Raw genomic sequence first — 19,182 nt, forward strand, 5'->3', positions numbered from 1 at the left:
CTCAGGAATATAATCTCCTTCCCATTCCATTGTGTAGTCAACTATTGCTATTACATTTGGGCTTTGGTCCCCTTGAGGACTCTTGGGGTTCTAACAACATTTCAACTAATTCTCTTGAGTTCTAGAAGCATACTATTATATAATCAGCAAATAATAATGATGATGCCTTCTCGAATAGTTATACATTTTATTTTAGTTTCCTATTTTATCATTTTGGCTAAATTATAGATCTGGATTCTTTGTTAGCAGCTTTAATATTTAATATTGGTTAAATCAGTATTAGAATGAGGAAAATGGATTGAGTTTTAGAGCAAATGCAGACAGATTGCTTCAGAAACAGAGGGGCAGGGGCCAAAGCAGAGCTAAGTTCCTGCAGTAACTCGGGTGTAATATAATGATACCTAGGCTCAATGCTGCATGAAGCAAATATTTGTCAAGTACCTACCATGTGTTAGGTACTGTACTAGTGACTAAAAATGTAGCCGAAAATGAGACAGATACAGACCTACCTTCTGAGAGCCCCCAGCATCAGGATGACCAAGGAAAGAGAAAACAAGGTGATTCCAAGATATTTGGATCAAGAATTAGCTGATGTAGTTTTACAGTGGGCAACAATAAATTACTGCAAGTCTCAAAACCTGCCAGTATAATTGATAATGACCAGGAAATTGACTGAATTTTTATTAGCTTCTGAAATCTTTTACAATCTATTCATCCAAAAAAAAAAAAAAAAAAAGGAGACGAAAGCAATGAAATTAGAATTTTTCATTTATGAATGCTTTTTGAAAACATGGATTCAAGAGAAATTACCAGATATTTTAATTTTCTGCTATATTGCTCCTGATACCAATCAGGCTACCTGTGAAATAATTTGTGATAATTAACATTTGTCTAACGTTTTTTCCAGTTTGTGAAGCTGCTTCCCAAGCGTTGTCTCTTTCAGTCCCCACAACAACCTTGGGAGTTTACAGAGCAATTTCACTGAGGTTATCACACTGGATTCATGATTTCTCATCCTTCATTTCCCTCTGGTCTGCACACCAGCCAAGCCTGTCATTTTACGGTTCTGCAAACAAAGCATGCTTTCACACTTCCATGATTTTGCACTTGTGGTTCCCTCTGCCAAGAAAGCAGCCCATCCCTTCGGTCAACCAAGGAGTGTCCTAATTATTCCGGGAAACCCTAGGCAGTCAGGGAAAGGCCTTTTTCCCTAGGGCAGTAAAGAAGGTCCAGCATCCTGGAGCAGGAAGCGTGCGGTGATGGTGACCATGTCAGGGTGGACTAGCAGACAATTAGGCACAAGTCCTGTCCTGCAGTTGACTTAGGTGTCATTGGAAGCAATGGCCCCAAGCCTTTCTGCCTTCTTAAAGAGTCTAACAGTTAACATTTTGTAGATAGACAGACCTGAGTTTAAATTCTGGTTGTGTGACTTACTAGCTATGTACACTTAGGCAAGTCTCTAAACTAAATTCCTTCCTCTATAGAAAGGATCTAATAATAATTTAAAAATGAGAGGAGTAGCAGAACTAAGTGCAAACCATGTATCAGTTTCTGGCATATAATAATTGCTAAATGGAAGCTATTATTTTCATTATTAAGACCACTTCCCTTATGGCAGAAGAAGGTACACATTTCTCGTCATCATTACTGCTATTATTGCTATTATTATTTACATATTCTCTTATTTTTGAAGGAAAAAAATCACTTTTCCTACTGACACTCCCCGTTCTCTTTTAGAAATAATATTTCTGCTCAGAGGAGAAAGAAAAACAGTTTGTTTTGTATAAGCAAAGGGTACAGCATGGGGCCTGGACACGCTGGCTCATGGAGAGTCAAGAGCAAGAGCTGTCCAGATGAAGTGGATGGGGGGAGAGTTATAGAAACAGGGGCTGCATAGTTGAAGGATCAAAGGCTGGAGAGAATATGGCTTGTTTGGGGAGCTTCAGGTACAGTGATTCCTCTCAGCTGGGACATAGGGTAGGCAGGAGTGCTGAGTGAAATGGGATGGATAGGGAGGCAGCTCCAGTGCTGTCTACTGGGAAGCCTACACTCTTCTAAGCACTTTCTATGCATTAACTTAGTCCTCACAATCAGCTCCATTTTACAGATGAGCAAATGGAGGCACAGAGAAGTTAAGTAACTTGCCCAAGGTCACACAGCAAGAACATGTCAGATCTAGATCCGGTGGCCATGCTCATCACCAGCATGCCAAGAGGGCATTGCTTCTTTTTCTCTATGACATTCAGGCATGCATCCCAAAGCCAGAAAAGAAAGAGTCCTCCAAAGTCACGAGGAATCAAGCCATCCTCCACTGCTGAACCCCACTTGGACAGGGTGGAAGCTACTCTCTCTGCCACCTCCCAGTGTGCAGAGGTAGATTTTTAGAAGTTCCCGAACACAAAACCATTTCCATATAATTATGCCTCCTTGACCTACATGTCGTTCAGCTGTGTGCATGGGCTGGAGGCACAAAAACCAATTTCTCCAACGAGAGAAAATTGCTTCCCGAGGACCCCAGGTAATTAGACATTGTCTTCTGGGCATGGCCTGTTCCCCGTCTGTCCCCATCCCCTGACATAGGTGTTGCCACTTCAACCCTGCATCCGCTGGGCGAATGCAGGCCCCATGGTGGAACAGAACATCATCAGGACAGTGGCCTTGGAGAGCATGCAGCAGGATGATGTGCATCAGGGGATTCTCCAGTGTTCTTAAACAGCCAGATCCCATAGAACCTTCTCCTACCAACCCAAGAAGGGAAAGGGGGACACATTATGCAGGAAGATATTACCTCTCAAGCATTTCTGATGGCTCCTGTCAAATTTTATACATGAGGAAGCTACAATACAACCCATGCTTAAAAGTTTCAGTGAGGTTTATAAAGGACCTTCTGTTCTTTACCTCCCCCTACCCCTGCTCTCCTGGATGTCTGTGGTTTGATATAGAAATAACAAACATCTTACTTAGTAAAACCCCTAATGCTTAAAGTCCTTCAAAGACTCCATTTCCTCAGGACAATTTCAATTCAAACTAGGCTGCAAAGCTGTTTGAATCATTCAAATTGGATGCTGCTACTTCTGTACCTCTTTCCCAGCCAGGCCTTCCTCCACCCCAGCTCTTTCTCCAGACAGGGGCAGGCAGAGGACATAAATGAATGAGGTCTGGTGAGGACTGGTTAAGCTGCATGACACCCCCACATGGAAATGTCACCCAGGTGGCCTCTCCTGATTTTTAAAAGAAGCTGAAATCTTCAACTAGACATGAAAAACTCCAATTTGTATATATGACAACTAAATCAGAAAATCCTAAAGACATATCTGCAGCCTGAAATCTACCCCATAAGCCTCCAGCCTATGATCTCCATTCCATGCTGAACTTCTAGATGCTCTAACAACCATTCTGTCTCCCTTATCTCTTGGCCTTTGCACATTCTGTTCCCTCTTGTTGGCATACTTTGCTCCCCAATCACTTGACTAGTTCATATTCCTCTGTCACTGCACACATACCACTTCCTTCAAGAAGCCTTCCATGATCCTCTAGGTTAGATTGTTACCCCTTCTTAAGTGCTCCCATTGCATGCTGTCTTCTGCTGCTTCTGTCTGGGTATTTATCTGGCTTCTGCCAGGCTAGAAGCTCCAAGAAGGAAGAAACCATTTTTTTCTCATTTACCATGATATCCACAGCTGCAGCAAGGTGCCTGAACACAGCAGGAAGTCAGTATCTGTGATAGAAGGAAGGGGAGGGAGGCTGGCCTGAGTAGTCTGTGTTAATGCAAAAGAGAGAGAGAGAGACTCACTCCAGAGTCTCTTGGGTTGGACTGATGAGCAACAAATATTACATTTATTGAGCACTCACTATGTACCAGGTATCCTTCCAAGCATTTGCTTTAGTTCCTACAAGAACCCCATGAAACAGATATTATCCCCATTTTACAGATAAGGAACATTAAGGCACAGAGTATTTAAGAAACTTAGTCAAGATCACAAAGCAAGAAATTGAGAAATGGGGTTCAAGCCCACAGAGCCTGGTTTCAGAATCAGTGCTCTTAACCTCTCCACTATTCAAAAAAGGAAAGGGTCAATGCTCTATGGAAGAAACAGACTATCACACTCAGTGGATAAACAAATAATATTTTGAGTACTACATGCAAGGCATGGTATAAATGCTCAGTCTTCCTAACAAGCCCTTGGGGGAAATGTTCTTGTCCTCATTACACAGATAAGGAAACTGATTAAGTATCATGTTCAGGCAAGTAAATGGGGGCTGTGAACTCAGATCCATCCGCCACTATAGGAGGTAAAAGGGAAAAGTTCCCAAGAAGTTAGTTACCTAGAGAGATTGGGTCTGGAAAGAAGAAAGCAGAGAGATGGGATAAGATCAAGTTATCATGCGTATAATGTAATACCACAGAAGTGGCAGCAAGCAGATAGATGTTCCACAGAGAATGCCATGGGGGAAATCCATCCATCCATCCATCCATCCATCCATCCATCCATTCATCCATCCATCCATCCGTCACTCTTTTCCACAAACGTTGATGGAATACATACTCTGACTACCCTGCAAATCTTCAAGGTTCAGAGAAAAGAGATACAACCCCTGCCTTCCAAGGGCTCCCAGTGAATGGGTGATAAAGATTTTGAAGAAGATCATTATAAAAACGTGTTAAATACTCTAGCCAATGAGGTGCTTGACTCAGAGCACTGCAATCAGGGAAGGCTTTAAAAATAAAAATTCTACCAGCCTAAGAGCTGTAGGCAGGGAAGGCATCCCAGGCAAAAGAAATAGCCCATGCAATGCTATGAAGGAAAGAAAGAGTGCTGTGCATTCAGGCAATAGCTCATAAAGTGAAGAGCAAGGTGCATTTGCATGCAGAGGGAGCTGATGGTGTGAGAGGTATCAGGTTGGTCATGCAAAGATTTTGGATATAGAGCAGAGGTTTCAAACCAGCTACCCTCAGGCCACACTGCGTGTGTGTGTGTGTGTGTGTGTGTGTTTATGTGTTTGCAAGCCTCTTCTGAAACACTGGAAGACCTGGCCACAGATGGTCATTCCCTCATGGGAAACCACCAGAAAGAAGTAAATAGTGGCTAGCCTCTTAAAGGGGGCACAAACTATCCAGTTCATTAAAGGCCCCTGCATGCCCACCTCACACATTGATATTACCTGCCTGGCCTATTGCCATTTGAGTTTTCAAACCCTGGCATAGAGCCCTATGCCCTATGGCATTGATGGGAGAGCAGCAAGTTTAAAATGACTTCCCATGCTGCCTTGGTATGATTTATTCAGTAAGTTCTGAGCACCCTGAGCCCAAGGAGTGGGTCTTATACTCTCAAGAGCCTATTCCAGGCTTGGCACATAGTTTGGCATCACTAAATTTATGTTGAACTGAATTGGATTCACATGGAAGATTTTGGCACAAAATCTCTTCAGAGGAGAATGATAGTCTCTAAAAGATCTCTCTCACAATGAACACTAAATTAATTTCCAGTTGCCCTTGATCACTCACCTGACTCATTTTCTGCAGTAAACCCTTAGTAATCTTCCAGTCTATTTAAAACTGTTAACCAGCGCTTCTGCATGTCTATGATGTTGTGTTAATCTATATTTGTAGTTAGTCATTCAATTCAACAGAAATTTATTGAGCAGCTACTGCATGCCAGAAACTGTGTAAGAGATTGGAAATATATTAGTAATGATAAGCAAAGCAGACACACTCCCTGCCCTTTGAGATTTCTACCTGGCTAATAGTAATGATGATAAAATGTATATAGCATATATGGTATCAAGGACTATGCTAGGCATTCTCCCTATATTTATTCTTTTAACGCTCACAGAAGCCTGTGATGGGTACCATACCATCATCTGTTTTATAGATGAGCAAACTGAGGCACAGAGAGGTTAAATAAATTGCCCAGGATGGCACAGCTAAAAAGTGGCAGAGGCAGGTTTGAACTCTAGCAGTCAGGCTCTGGAATCTGTTCTCTTTGTCCTTGTCTTTCTGGAATGACTTTGGGAGTCCCAGAAATACCTCTCTAATCCTCAGAATGGAAGGCATTACAGTTGTGGTCAGCTTCAGTGGTGTTTATAGCAATGGAACCACAGGTAGGTAGATTAATTATAGCAACATGCTCTAGATCCTATATATTAGTGATATTTGAGCTTTTTCCTAATATGATGTTACTGCCTTTCCTTTCTTTAGGTTAGAGACCCTTGATGCAGACCTAATACTGGAAAGCAGCTGGAGGTACAAAGTCGCCAGCTAATTGCTGCCATTTATACACATCCTTAGCTTTAGGGCAACCAGCTGTCCCTAGGAAGTGGCCCCCAAGAAGAGAAGCCTTCAGGCTAGAATGACAGCATGGATCATTGGCTGAAGAATTATTTGTTAAATTTATCTGTTATACCTATTATGTTCCTAGCTCTTGACTGTGTCGCCCACAATCCTGCCTCCTCAGCTCATGCCATTCCTGGATGTTGGAGTGCCCGTCTCCCTGGTCCCCTCCTGTGGTGGGTCTGGTTGACACTCTCTGTGGGCCTAAGAAAATGCCTGGGTCAGCCTCGTTCACACTTGCTGCTTGGTCATACAAACTCTTTGTCTTTCTCACTGTCTTGCTAGCAGGAAAACATCTGCCTCCCCTCATCAACCGCCTCAGCACTATGAATGGCACTTAGCACACACTCAGCATATGCTTTTGAAATGCTAGAAGGCCCAGAGAAATGTGTGACTTATCCCAAGGCCACAGAGCTAGTAGGTAGCAGAACAGAATTCTACTTGGTCAACATAGATTGCAAGCTCCTTGTGGACTTGATCCATTTGTATATTTCCGCATAGCTGCATCACCCATGTCTGGCATAGTGCCTAGCTCATGGTGGGCAACTTGGAAAACGTTTGTTGAATGAATAAGTGAGTGCCAACTTCATTTAATTCTTCCTTTATCCTTGCCTTCATGGAAGAAGACAGGCAACAGAAAATGAAGGCTTTGTGTTGACTGCATTTTGTATGCACAATTGATAAGCTATTTGCCCGAAGCTAAAAATACCTACCCCCGGCAGCCATTGGGAGGCAGATGGATGGTGCTTAGCACAAGATATTTAATCAAACAGCGACAACTCTGAGCAGAGCCACAATTAGCCTCTGACACCCCAGTGAACTCCAGATGAAGAGTCCAGAAGCCTCTGACTTCCTGTTGGTCCCCTGGAACCCAATGCCCATCACCCTGGGTCCACTAAACAGCACAAACAAACGAGCATCCTTTGTGCAAGGCAGTCACCAGCTGGAAGTCAGGGTTTGGGCATTGTGGGCCGAAACTGAGCACCTGGGACAAATACAAGGGAGAATTAGCCAGTGGGGAGCATCATTCAATATTAGAAGGGGCAATGGAGAGTGCCAGCTGATACACACTATTAAAAAAAAGAAGAAAGGAAGAAAGAGAGAACAAACTGACCTATTTCTATATAATGGTCAGTTCACTAGAGCTAATTACAGAAGCATCTGGACAAGCACGTGTGTCAAACGGGCTCTAAAGTCTAATAAATTGTTTTTGAATCCTGAGTCCAGCACACACTTGATATCTGATTGGACCAGTTTCTTAATTCACTGAGCGTCAGTGTTCTCATCCCTATAATGGGGATATTAATAGTATACATCTCTTAATGTCATGTGAGGATTCAATTTAAAGCAAGTAAAACGTCTAACAAGTGAGCTGCACATGGTAAATACTTGATAGAGGGGACCAGCTATTACTAAATATGCTTGGCTCTAACATAACCTATATAATATATGAGTATCTATGAACAAGAGAACTAGAAGAGGCATTTGATTCCTTAGCAACCAACCTCTCAAATCTTCAGTCTTTCCTATTCTAAAATAAAGGGATGAAAAGAGTATCTAATTTATTAGTAAATATTAAATACTGGATGTTTAATTTTAGATATTATATTAGATGATATTTGATATTACAGATCTGAGAAGTGCTTCATGAAGATGAAGGAAGGGGTTCAGGACCTGACACACAGTGGGCACTCATGTCTGTCAAGGGCCCTGAGAAAATGGTGGTGGGTCTTCCTGTCTGGTTCCTCTTTGCTTTTGCACAGGCAGTTCACTCTCCCTGAAGAGCCCTTCCTTGTCTTCCATGCCTGTCAAACTACCACTCTTCACTAGATGTGAGCTATGATACTATATTATTTTTTTTTATTAGTAATAGGTTCATTTTGCAGATCTGGAAACTGAGGTCCTGAAAAGGGAAGTGGCTTTTCCACAGACACTTAGAAGACTATGTCAGAACCCAATTGAAACCTGAGGCATATCCTAACAGAATTGGGATGCCAAGGCACACATTTTCCCCTGTCTTATCGAGATACAATTGACCTACATGGCTATGTAAATTTAAAGTGTGGAGCCTAATGGTTTGGCTTACATATATTATGAAATCATAGCCATAATAAGCTTACTTATCATCCTTCACCTCAAACAGCTACAGTAAGAAAAGAAAGAAAAAGATTTTTTTTTCCTTGTTATGAGAACATTTAAGGTCTACTCTACATTAACAACTTTCGCAGCAGTGTTAGGGACACTTTCATTGACAGAGCACAAATGAGTCAGAGGTCTTTTCTGAGACCAGTTCTCCCATCCTCAAGAAATTCACCAGGAGAATCCCCTGCCTAGACTTGCCAGTGCTTCTTCCTCCATGTCAGGCCTTCGCATAGTTCAGTTCACCACTGGTCATCACACTCACTCATGTTAACCATGGCCGCTTACTCTGCTTGTGCCAGGCTCTGTGCTAAGAGCTTTATGCATGTGACTTCTTCTGATCCCCAACAACCCTCCAAACCAGACATGACTTTTATCCATACTTTACTGAGGAGGAAGCTAAAGCTCCTGGTGTTACTTGCTCAAGAATGCCAGCTAGAATGGAGCAGATGTGGGTGCTAAACCAGCTCTTCCAAACTCCATATTACATGCATGTGATTTTAAGGAGCCTGTAAGTCTTTCTGGTAAGTCTTGTGCTCTGCATCTGCTAGAGAGATGGCTCAAGCCCCATCCCTGTCTGTCTTTGTGACAAATCCTAGAGCTGAGAAAATACAGCTGCTTCCATTACTTATTATGGGACCTGACCCAGGATGGTACCACTGAGGGCTTTCAGAATACTTCTTTGACTTATCAGCTGTGCCATCTTGAGCAAGTGGCTAACCATCTCTTTATCAGTTTCCTCATCTGTAAAATAGAGACCAGAGCCTACATTTTCCTTACAATTTTCTTTATTTTTTTAACGATTCTATTTTATTTATTCATGAGACACACAGAGAGAGCCAAAGACACAGGCAGAGGGAGAAGCAGGCTCCCTGTGGGAGCCCGATGCAGGACTCAATCACAGGATCCCAGGATCACAACCTGAGCTGAAAGCAGACGTTCAACCACTGAGCCACCCAGATGCCCCCCTTACCATTTTCTTTAAATCAATTCATTTTTAATATACTTAACTTATTTTATAAGCAGGTTTTTATCACTACCCTAAATAACATTTCTCTAATATCCTTTAAACTAAACACATAACTTTTAAAGTAAAACTCTTCATCAGTGAATGCCCCCCCCCAAAAATCACCTCATCTCTATAGAGCCACCAGACTCATAGTAGGTGTTCGATGCATGGTAGTCATAAGAAAATGAATTTTGGCATGGAAAAGTATGGTTTGAAAACTTTTGAGTCTATTGGCTAACTTGAGACCTAGAAGTTGTCATGGTTACCCAAAGACACTGCTCCTCATCAAAAAGTCAAAACCAATTTTTCAGTCAAGAGAATGCCAACCGATCAGCCCAGATGAATGTGATGACCAGCCAGTTACTAACTCACCTTTCCCCATTGCCTTGAGTCAGACTGCCCTGGCAGTCATCTTAGCTCTTGCTGACTATCCATCTGCAATGGGCAGGCTTACTAGGTCTCAACTCGTTCTGGTATATAATGGAAACTGCTGCTTTGTTAGGTTCTGGGAAAAGCCAGTAAGACTAGACCACCTTCCCATAGCACAAGTCCCTCCGGCAAATCCACAGCCTTCATTCCACCATGACAGATATCACTAATCCATCCCAGCACTGCTAAACCCATGTCCAGCTTTAGAATATTTTTCAACAGGGCATGCAATAGCTACTACCAATCGATTGAAGATGAACCATGTTTTGCCATTCCAACCTCCGGGCTATGCAATCACCCTTCACAAGGGACCCTAGAAAGAAAGGAAATACTGCCCCTACCTTTGAAAAGAATCCACTCCAGTGCTAAAGGTAGTGACAAATAGGGGTCTCCACAAGAAAAATATAAAGCTACAAAGAAAATGAAAGAGCTACCAAAATAAAAACAAAATTTTAAAAGAACAAAGTCTATTTCAGAGAAAGCAAAAGACAACTGAATCATCCTGTAATAATGGCTCTCAAGGGCTACAGATAACCGCCAACCTTCTTCTCCACTGAGCAGAGAAACAAAGGGGGGGAGGGGTAAGGGGTGGAATAGAGCTGCAGCTAGAAGGATCAGGTTAGAGGCAATGAAGCATTTCAGATAGGGTGACAGGGTTGTTAGTGCCTGGAATGATCCATGGAGGGAAACTAGAATCTTCTCTGGGATTCCTAGAGAGCTCAGACTCTCTCTGACTCATCTCTACTTCCAGCACAGGGTCTGAACTCTAGATCAGTAATCCTCTGCTGAACTGCACTGGCCAGATGTAATAAGTAACAAGAGGTAACATTTACTGAGTGCTCACTATGTACCAAAAACTATGCTAAGCATTTCACATGTTATTTCATATATCTTTATAACAACCCATGAGGGTATATTTATTATGATGCCCATTTCACAGATATAGGAACTAAGGCTCAGAGAGATTAACCACTACACAACTTCTTCCAACTAAGATAGGCTCTTATATACCTGGATATTTTGGGTGACGTTCAGCCTGCAAAGAACCAAAAAAAAAAAAAAAAAAGAACAAACAACAACAACAAAAACCAAGTGACTTTTCAGAGCCCTCCCAGGATCTGGAAGGGGTGGGGAAATACTACCTGACCTCCGCCTCACTAGTCCGCAGTTTCATGCCCCTGATAACCAGATGTTGGAAAGACATTCACATTCCCAAGCTTCTGCACCAAGGCAAGTGGAACAATGAGGAAAGAAGGGGGCCCCTGGCCAGCTAACAGTGCCTGAGGTTGGAAACATAAGGTAGGAAAGCTGCCCTCAGGGAAATCCTTCCCTGCTCCTCTCCTAGGAGCCCTTGGGGCAGAGCCTCCTGAAGATTTTCTGGTACCTCCCACAAAGGCCAAAAAAGACTGAACATTAAATCTTGTCAGCATCACACTTTATTTCCTCTTCCTCTGCCCCAAGATCCAGAGTGGAACAGGTAACTGTGAGGAAGATTCTAACTTCCAAGAGGCAATGCCCATCACACAATTCACTCCCCAGCTGATCTAAACAAGGGCAGTGTTGACTTCTTGCCTGGGAGGCTTAAACATTGCTTCTCCTAGAAATCTGTCCTTGGAGCACCTCCCAGGAACCGCTAAAATAACATCACTGGAATTGCTTATAATGTCAGGGATCCTTGTGCTTCTGTAGGACACTGAAGGCTGACTCTTCTAGTGCAAAAGACAGACAACTGTAAGGAGGAGAGATGCCTTTAAGTCACCAGGGATGGTGGCTGAACGGGGTGAAATGCACAAGAACATAATTTAGGATGTAGAGAAAGAGGATTTGCAGAAGGGAACCTCAGGAATTTAATCAGCCCTGATAAGAAATTTTCTATTCTTTTCTGAAGACCTTCATGAACTGAGCAACTGTAGTGTCAGGGGCCTGTTCCTGTTCACATAACTGCCGTTATTACAATCAAAAAGTTCTTGATATCTAACGTAAATCTTTTTGCAGCTTCAACTTGAGTTCTTTTTCTTTTTGCCTATTTTCTTAGCTGCCTTTTAGGAAGAAAGAGATAGAGGGGAAGAGAGAGAGAGGGAGGAAGATGGAAAAAATGTGTTTTCCTTTAAACTAGCATTTCTACTTTTGAGAATTTATTCTACAGGAATATAAAAAGATGCTTAGTGGCTAAAAAATAAGATAAATAATGGCCAGCCATAGGTGAATATTTCATGAATAATATTGACATAGGAGAGAAAAAAATCCATGATTTATTTCTAATTGAAAAAAATCAACTTGCACAACAGTTTTATTGTATGATCTCATTGGGTGGCAGTAATCATTATAACTAATTATATTTATAATTTGTAGTAACTGCAGTCACTTGGGGGTTCCACTGAGATGGACATCAAAGATGGCTTACTCACATAGCTGACAATTGATGTTGGATTCAGCTATGAGATCACCTAGGGCTTTCAACCAGGGTCTTACACATGGCCTTTCCATGTGACTTGGGCTTCTCATAGCTGAGTTCCAAAATGGAACATCTCAAGAACAAGTATTCAGAAGGCCTACTTATGACCTGGTCATACAGGGTCACTCCTGCCATAGTCTATTGTTCAAAAGTAAATCACAGGACCAGCTCCAATTCAAGAAGAGGAGACCACCCAATGGCATGAATACCCAGAGGTATGGTTCATTAAGGACCATCTATGAGACTAGCTATCACAGTATCTTTGGAAAATGGGATTTGGGCAGACTTTTACTTTCCAATATCTAATGTAGTGGTTAAATATACAAATCTAGGAGGCCAAAGCCTAGTTTAATGTCCTGGCTCATCACCTGCTTGCTTTGTGACCTGAAACAAGTTATTTAACTTCCCTGAGCCTCGATACTCTCAAATCATAGTTCCAACCTCGATAGGTAGTTATGAAGATTAAATGCGGTATTATATATGAGATAGAAGTAAATGCTCAATAAAAGTGAGCTAATAATAATATAATTACATGCTGACATAATTAATTTTTTACATGTGTTTTGTTATTGAAAAAAACTAATTTTCAAAGTAAAAAAAGGAAATACAGCAGAACTAAGAGAGAAAGAATATTCTCTCAGTCAGTGCTCTGTTCTGGCTACTTCTTCTAAGGAACTTGCAGGGACCTTATAGTCCTCACAAACAGAAAATAACTCTGGAAAACTTTGACCCTTTCCCTCTGTACCAGTAAGCAGTTCAGTGGTGGGGTCTGACAGCCAAACCTGTGTTGTTCTTTCAGCCACTCCCCAAATCCTCTGAAGCTTGAGCACAGTAAACTACAAATTACGGGAAATGAATTCCCCCAAGAATACAACCAAGAAGCTTTGCAATCACAGAACATGGGCTTTCTATTTATTACCCAGGAGCTTAAACCTGTCCAGTGATACCATTGACAGAAAAGATTTGCTTTTTAGAAGCACTGACATTTTGATTGTGAAGTTCACTGGGGCTTGCTTGGGTTTCCACAACAACAGAGTCTTGGACAGGTCAGTTTGAGAGAAAAGCTGAGAAATAGAATTTCAGGCAGTGATGACTTGGATTTCTTTGTTTTTTCGCCCATTATAAATGCACACAGACCCTGTCAACATTCCTTTTCTTTGGGGAAAAATGTGCCATTGTGGAAATGAAGGGATATTTTGAGGTGGGTAATTATAGCAAATGTCAAACTTTAAGAGTTGAAAACTCTACCTTCTCATTTCTTTTTTCATAAAATCAATACACAGGCATCGTTCCATTCCCCTCTAGGTCTATGTGGCTTACACATGTTCTCTCATCCCAAGGATCTCCTAAGTATGCTTGATATTGCCTTGGGGACAAATCTAACTGTACAAAAGAAATGGGAAACTCAATGTCTGCAAGTTAGTTTCTCAAGAGAGGCAATTACTAGAAACTTAAGAAAATGTCAAATATGAATACCTGGCAATTTCGTTTGGAGATGATGACTTGCCTGACTTTAAGCATTAATTAGATGGGGCTGAAATATTTTTAAAGAGTTTGGATATGGAGAATTTTTTTAGCACCCCACTTCAAATAACATTCAATAGGAAAGTAAGAGACAGTGGTGAAGAGTCACTCCCTGCCGAATATATCCAGTATTTATCCTTCCTGCCTCCTTATAGGCTGGTGGGTGCGGCAGGGACACGAGAGAGAAATGACAGTACTTTTCTAAGTCAGGGGCAACCCAGGAAACAGGTATCACTTTCCTACAGCTGAGAAGCCTTTCCTATGACCAAAAATAACACAGAACTTGATATCCCATAACATCAGACAGAGGGTGTTATTCTGTATGTTGGGTGCTATTCTGTATGTTGGTAAATTGAACACCAATAAAAAATAAATTTATTGAAAAAAAAAACATCAGACAGAAGTAGAGTCACCTCTGGCTCCCCACGTTACTCAGTATGTGGCTTTGGGCAAATTACCTAAAAATCTAATCCTCAGTTTCCTCATCTCTAAAATGGGGATGATAATAGGACTGATAAACCTTCTTTCAGTTCCATAAATACCATGCTTACACTCACCTCAGGGCCTTTGCACTTGCCATTCCAACTGCCTAGAATCCTTTTCCCACAGATCTTTTTATGGCAGATACCTTCTCCTCACCCTTAATTGAACTCAAATCATTTTCCAATCTGAAAAATAATCTCCCATCAACCTATCTCATCCCTGGGTTTTATTCTGGATAGTATCACTATCTGAAATTCTCATACATTTTTATATTTGTTCATTGTCTGTCTCCCTCACTACAATAAGCACCCTGATAAAAGGGAACTTGTGCATTTTGCTAATCCTTGCATCTCCAACACCTCCTACAGTGCCTGGCACATAGTAAGTGCTCTGTTAACATTTGCTGAACGAGTGGACTCTCAGTCAGTAGCTAACATTCATTGAGAACTCATCACATGCCAGGCACTGTTCTAACCGCTTTATAAAAATTATCTCACTTAATTCTCAAAACCACCCTCTGAGGCAGATAGTCTTACTAATCCTATTTTATAAAGAAAGAAACTGAAGTGTAGAGAGATCAAATCAATCTTCCCAAAGCCAAAGAGCCAATAAGTAGTAGAGCCAAGACTAAACCCCAGTAGCCCAGCCCCAGACTCCACATACTTAATCCCAAGTCCTGATACTTTTAGCTTTGATAGGTAAGCATCAGACCTGATTTCACAGCTTGTGTTTATGAAACTCTGGCTGTATACGATTAGATCAAAGCAGCCAAACTTTTGACACACACCCTCCTGCAAATCCTTCACCCTTCATTCTATATCTGTTTACTAGCCCTCTTGTATCATTATATGTTTTCTTATTTATCTCTTTAATACTTAGCAACTTGTGTGTTTTCCTATACTTTGGAGATTCTAAATGTGTGCAATACCAACTTGTTTCTACCATGGGCCCAGGCACACAGAAGGTAGATGCTAAATACTTTTTGAAATGATTTCTAAATGAATAAAACATTTTGGAACACTTTTCAACAGAACATAGCAAGACTGTTTAATAAAAGAGAGCTCTAAATGCAAAAATGTATACAAAGTGAGTAAAAATCAATATAAGCTTTCCTTATAAACCCAACTTTTCATGCTTTCCTCACCTTAGGGTCTTTGCACATGCTGTTTCCCTGAAACACACTTTCTACTACCACTCTTTATGCCTATTTACTTTCTACTGGTTCTCCAAATTTTACCTTGAACATTATTTCCTCAGCAAAGCTTTTATTGATCACTAATAGCACTTACAACTTTCAATTATATATTTTCTCCTATGGCTCTTCAGTTGACATTTTTCTTGCCTAAAAGATTCTAAGCTCCCTGAAGATAAGACCATTCATGTCTATTTTGTTCAACATCTCCTTTCAGGGCATAACTCATAGTCAATGCACAGAAACACTGCTAAATGCATGAATAAACTTTTGAAATTTCAAGTTTATAAATATAAAGAACTTTGCTTTAATGGGACATCTTTTCGCAAGAGTGACTTAAAGTAGAATTTACTCATTATTTTTCTCTTTTGCATACACTGTAATATGCCTGCATGGTACCCTCACCCTTACTTGAATTACCAATATTGCAGAGTGGTTTAGTGCATGGGTGTTAGTTCCTTGGCTTGCATCTTGGCTAATTAATATAATTAGACCTTAACTCTTCACCACTTCAAAATGTTATTTCAAAGTGCCTTGAACAAGAGCAAGAATAGCACAGACTTAAAAATAAAAACAAACAAAAAACTGACAGCAGCAAATACCAAGAAGATATGGAGCAACTGAACTCTCATACTCTGTTTTTAGGAGTGTAAATTACCAAAACCACTTTATAGAGCAATTCAGCTGAATCTGGAAAAGATACAGGTGCATATACTCTAGAACATAATAAATATACTTCTATATATGTACTACCCAAGAGAAACTCTCACATATAACTATTTCAAGTTGTTAACTACAGCAGTTTTTAATAGCAAAACCTTGAAACCAATTTAAATGTACATTGTTATATATATACACACATATGTCTACATAATATGTGTATATAGGCATATATATTTGTACATGTGTGTCTCTATAATAGGCATGTATATAGAAATATATAGAGACGTGTGTATATGTGTATAGATATATTTCTATGTATGTATATGTGAATAGATAAATCACAGTAAATTTATACAATGGAATGCTATATAGCTGTTAAAATGAGTGAATGAGGGATCCCTGGGTGGCGCAGCGGTTTGGCGCCTGCCTTTGGCCCAGGGCGCGATCCTGGAGACCCGGGATCGAATCCCACATCGGGCTCCCGGTGCATGGAGCCTGCTTCTCCCTCTGCCTGTGTCTCTGCCTCTCTCTCTCTCTCTGTGACTATAATACATAAATAAAAATTAAAAAAAAAAAATTTAAAATGAGTGAATGAGAGCTACATGTATTAACAAAATAGGTCTCAAAAACATAAGGTTGAGTAGAAAAAGCAGCCTGTTGAATGAACAGTTCACTATAAATTAAGGGTATGGAAATGCAGCCCTGAAAATTACTGCATGGTGGTTGCCTCCAAGGAGAGAACAAAAGGGGAGGGGGGAAAGAATAGGCCTGGGGCAATTTCAAGGAAACCATTAATTGTATCTATAGTGTAAGCTGTTTTGAGTCTGGGTGGCTCAATTAAGCATCGGCCTTCAACTCAGGTCAGAGTCCTGGAGTCCTGGGATGGAGCCCCAAGTTGGGCTCCCTGCTCAGCAGGGGGTCTGCTTGTCTCTCCTCTTGCTTGTGCACTCTTTTTCAAATGAATAAATAAAATCTTTTTAAAAAAATAAAAATAAGGGGATCCCTGGATGGTTCAGCAGTTTAGTGCCTGACTTCGGCCCAGGGTATGGTCCTGGAGTCCCGAGATTGAGTCCCACATCAGGTTCCCTGCATGGAGCCTGCTTTTCTCTCTGCCTGTGTCTCTGCCTCTCTCTATGTGTGTCTCTCATGAATAAATAAATCAAATATTTTTTAAAATTAAAAATAAATAATAATAGGTAGATAGGTAGATAATAGATAGATGATAGATAATAGATGATAGATAGATGATAGATGATAAATAGATAGATAGATAGATAGATAGATAGAATGTTCCTCATCATATTTTAAAATTTTTACAACAAAGGACACTATCAGGAGAGTGAAAAGATGGGGCATCTGGGTGGACCAGTTGGTTAAGCATCTGACTCTTGTTTTTGGCTCAGGTCATGATCTAAGGCTCTTGAATTCGAGCCCTGCATCCAGCTCCACACTGGAGCCTACCTAAGATTCTCTCTCCATCTCCCTCTGCCTTCCCTCCACCCCCTACTCGCACTCTCTCTCAAAAAAATTAAATTAATTGGGGCATCTAGGTGGTTCAGTTGGTTACCTCTGTCTTTGGCTCAGGTCATAATCCCAAAGTCCTGGAATCAAGCCCCACATCACGCTCCCTGCTCAGCAAGTTTGCTTCTCTCCCTCTCTCTGCCTCTCCCCCTGCTCATACTTTCTCTCTCACTTGCTTTCTCTCAGATAAATAAAGCCTTTTTAGAAAATTAAATTAAGGGGATCCCTGGGTGGCTCAGCGGTTTAGCACCTGCCTTTGGCCCAGGGCGTGATCCTGGAGTCCCGGGATCGAGTCCCACGTCGGGCTCCCGGCATGGAGCCTGCTTCTCCCTCCTCCTGTGTCTCTGCCTCTCTCTCTCTCTGTCTATCTCTATCATAAATAAATCTTTAAAAAATTAAATTTAATTTTAAAATAAAATAACTGAAGCGAATATGGCAAAATGTTAAAATTGGTTTAATCTGAGTGTGAGTGCACCAGCATGTATATATTACAAGATAATTTTATAAGTGAACTATTGTATAATATTTTAAAAGGTAAGATTGAGAAACGGAGATGCAGATGCCAGCTCTGCCTCTGGACTTCAGAAAAGGGACATAAATTCTCTGACAGTTTTGCTAAATAGAATTAATAGTGTTGACTGTGAAAATTAATGAGCTTAAATGTGCAGAATGACTTCTAGATATTACCCATTGGAATATCACTTTAAAGCCCCTAACAACCGTGTCTTATTCAGAAAGATATTTGTTTTTAAAAATGATCAGAAATCATATGCATGCATTTTCAGGGGTGCCTGGCTGGCTCAGTCAGAAGAGTGTGTGACTCTTGAACTTGGAGTTATGAGTTCAAGCCCCACATTGGGTGTACAGATTACTTAAATAAATAAAGACTTTTTTAAAAAGAAAGGAATTATATGCATAGATTGCCAAAAAATTGGAATACCAAAAAATAATTGCTACTCTTTGTTCCAAAACTATATACGTGCATTACATAGACATATATAAGGACAGACTATTTATTACTGTGATTACCCTAAGGGAGGGGTACTTGGGTAATTGGAGAACAAGAAGGAAAATTTACTTCTCTCTGTTATTATTTTTAATAATGTACTATATTGTGGATTACAGCTGTTCCTCGATTTATGATGGAGTTACATACATCTTGGTAAACCTATCATAAACTAAAAATGCCTTTAATTCACCTAACCTACTGAACATTATAGTTTAGCCTAGTCTACCTTAACTATGCTCAGAACACTTATATTAGCCTACGGTTGGGAAAAATCATCTAACACAAAGCCTGTCTTATAATAAAGTGTTGACTATCTCATGTAACTTATTGAATACATACTGAAAGTGAGAAGCAGAATGGTTGTACAGGTACAGATGGTTGTAAGTGTGTCACTTTTAAGTGCTCAAGATCACGTGAATAACTGGGA

The 19,182-nt window shown here is 40.7% G+C and overlaps 1 protein-coding gene across 1 annotated transcript in view; it reads left to right on the top strand.

Annotated features, from left to right (window-relative positions):
- The window catches only part of GPR139 (G protein-coupled receptor 139), a 41,738-nt gene that overhangs the window by 18,841 nt on the left and 3,715 nt on the right, over window positions 1-19,182 (top strand). The window lies entirely within an intron of this gene.

This window comes from Vulpes vulpes, chromosome 3, assembly GCF_048418805.1.
Source record: "Vulpes vulpes isolate BD-2025 chromosome 3, VulVul3, whole genome shotgun sequence".
Taxonomy (NCBI): Eukaryota; Metazoa; Chordata; class Mammalia; order Carnivora; family Canidae; genus Vulpes; species Vulpes vulpes.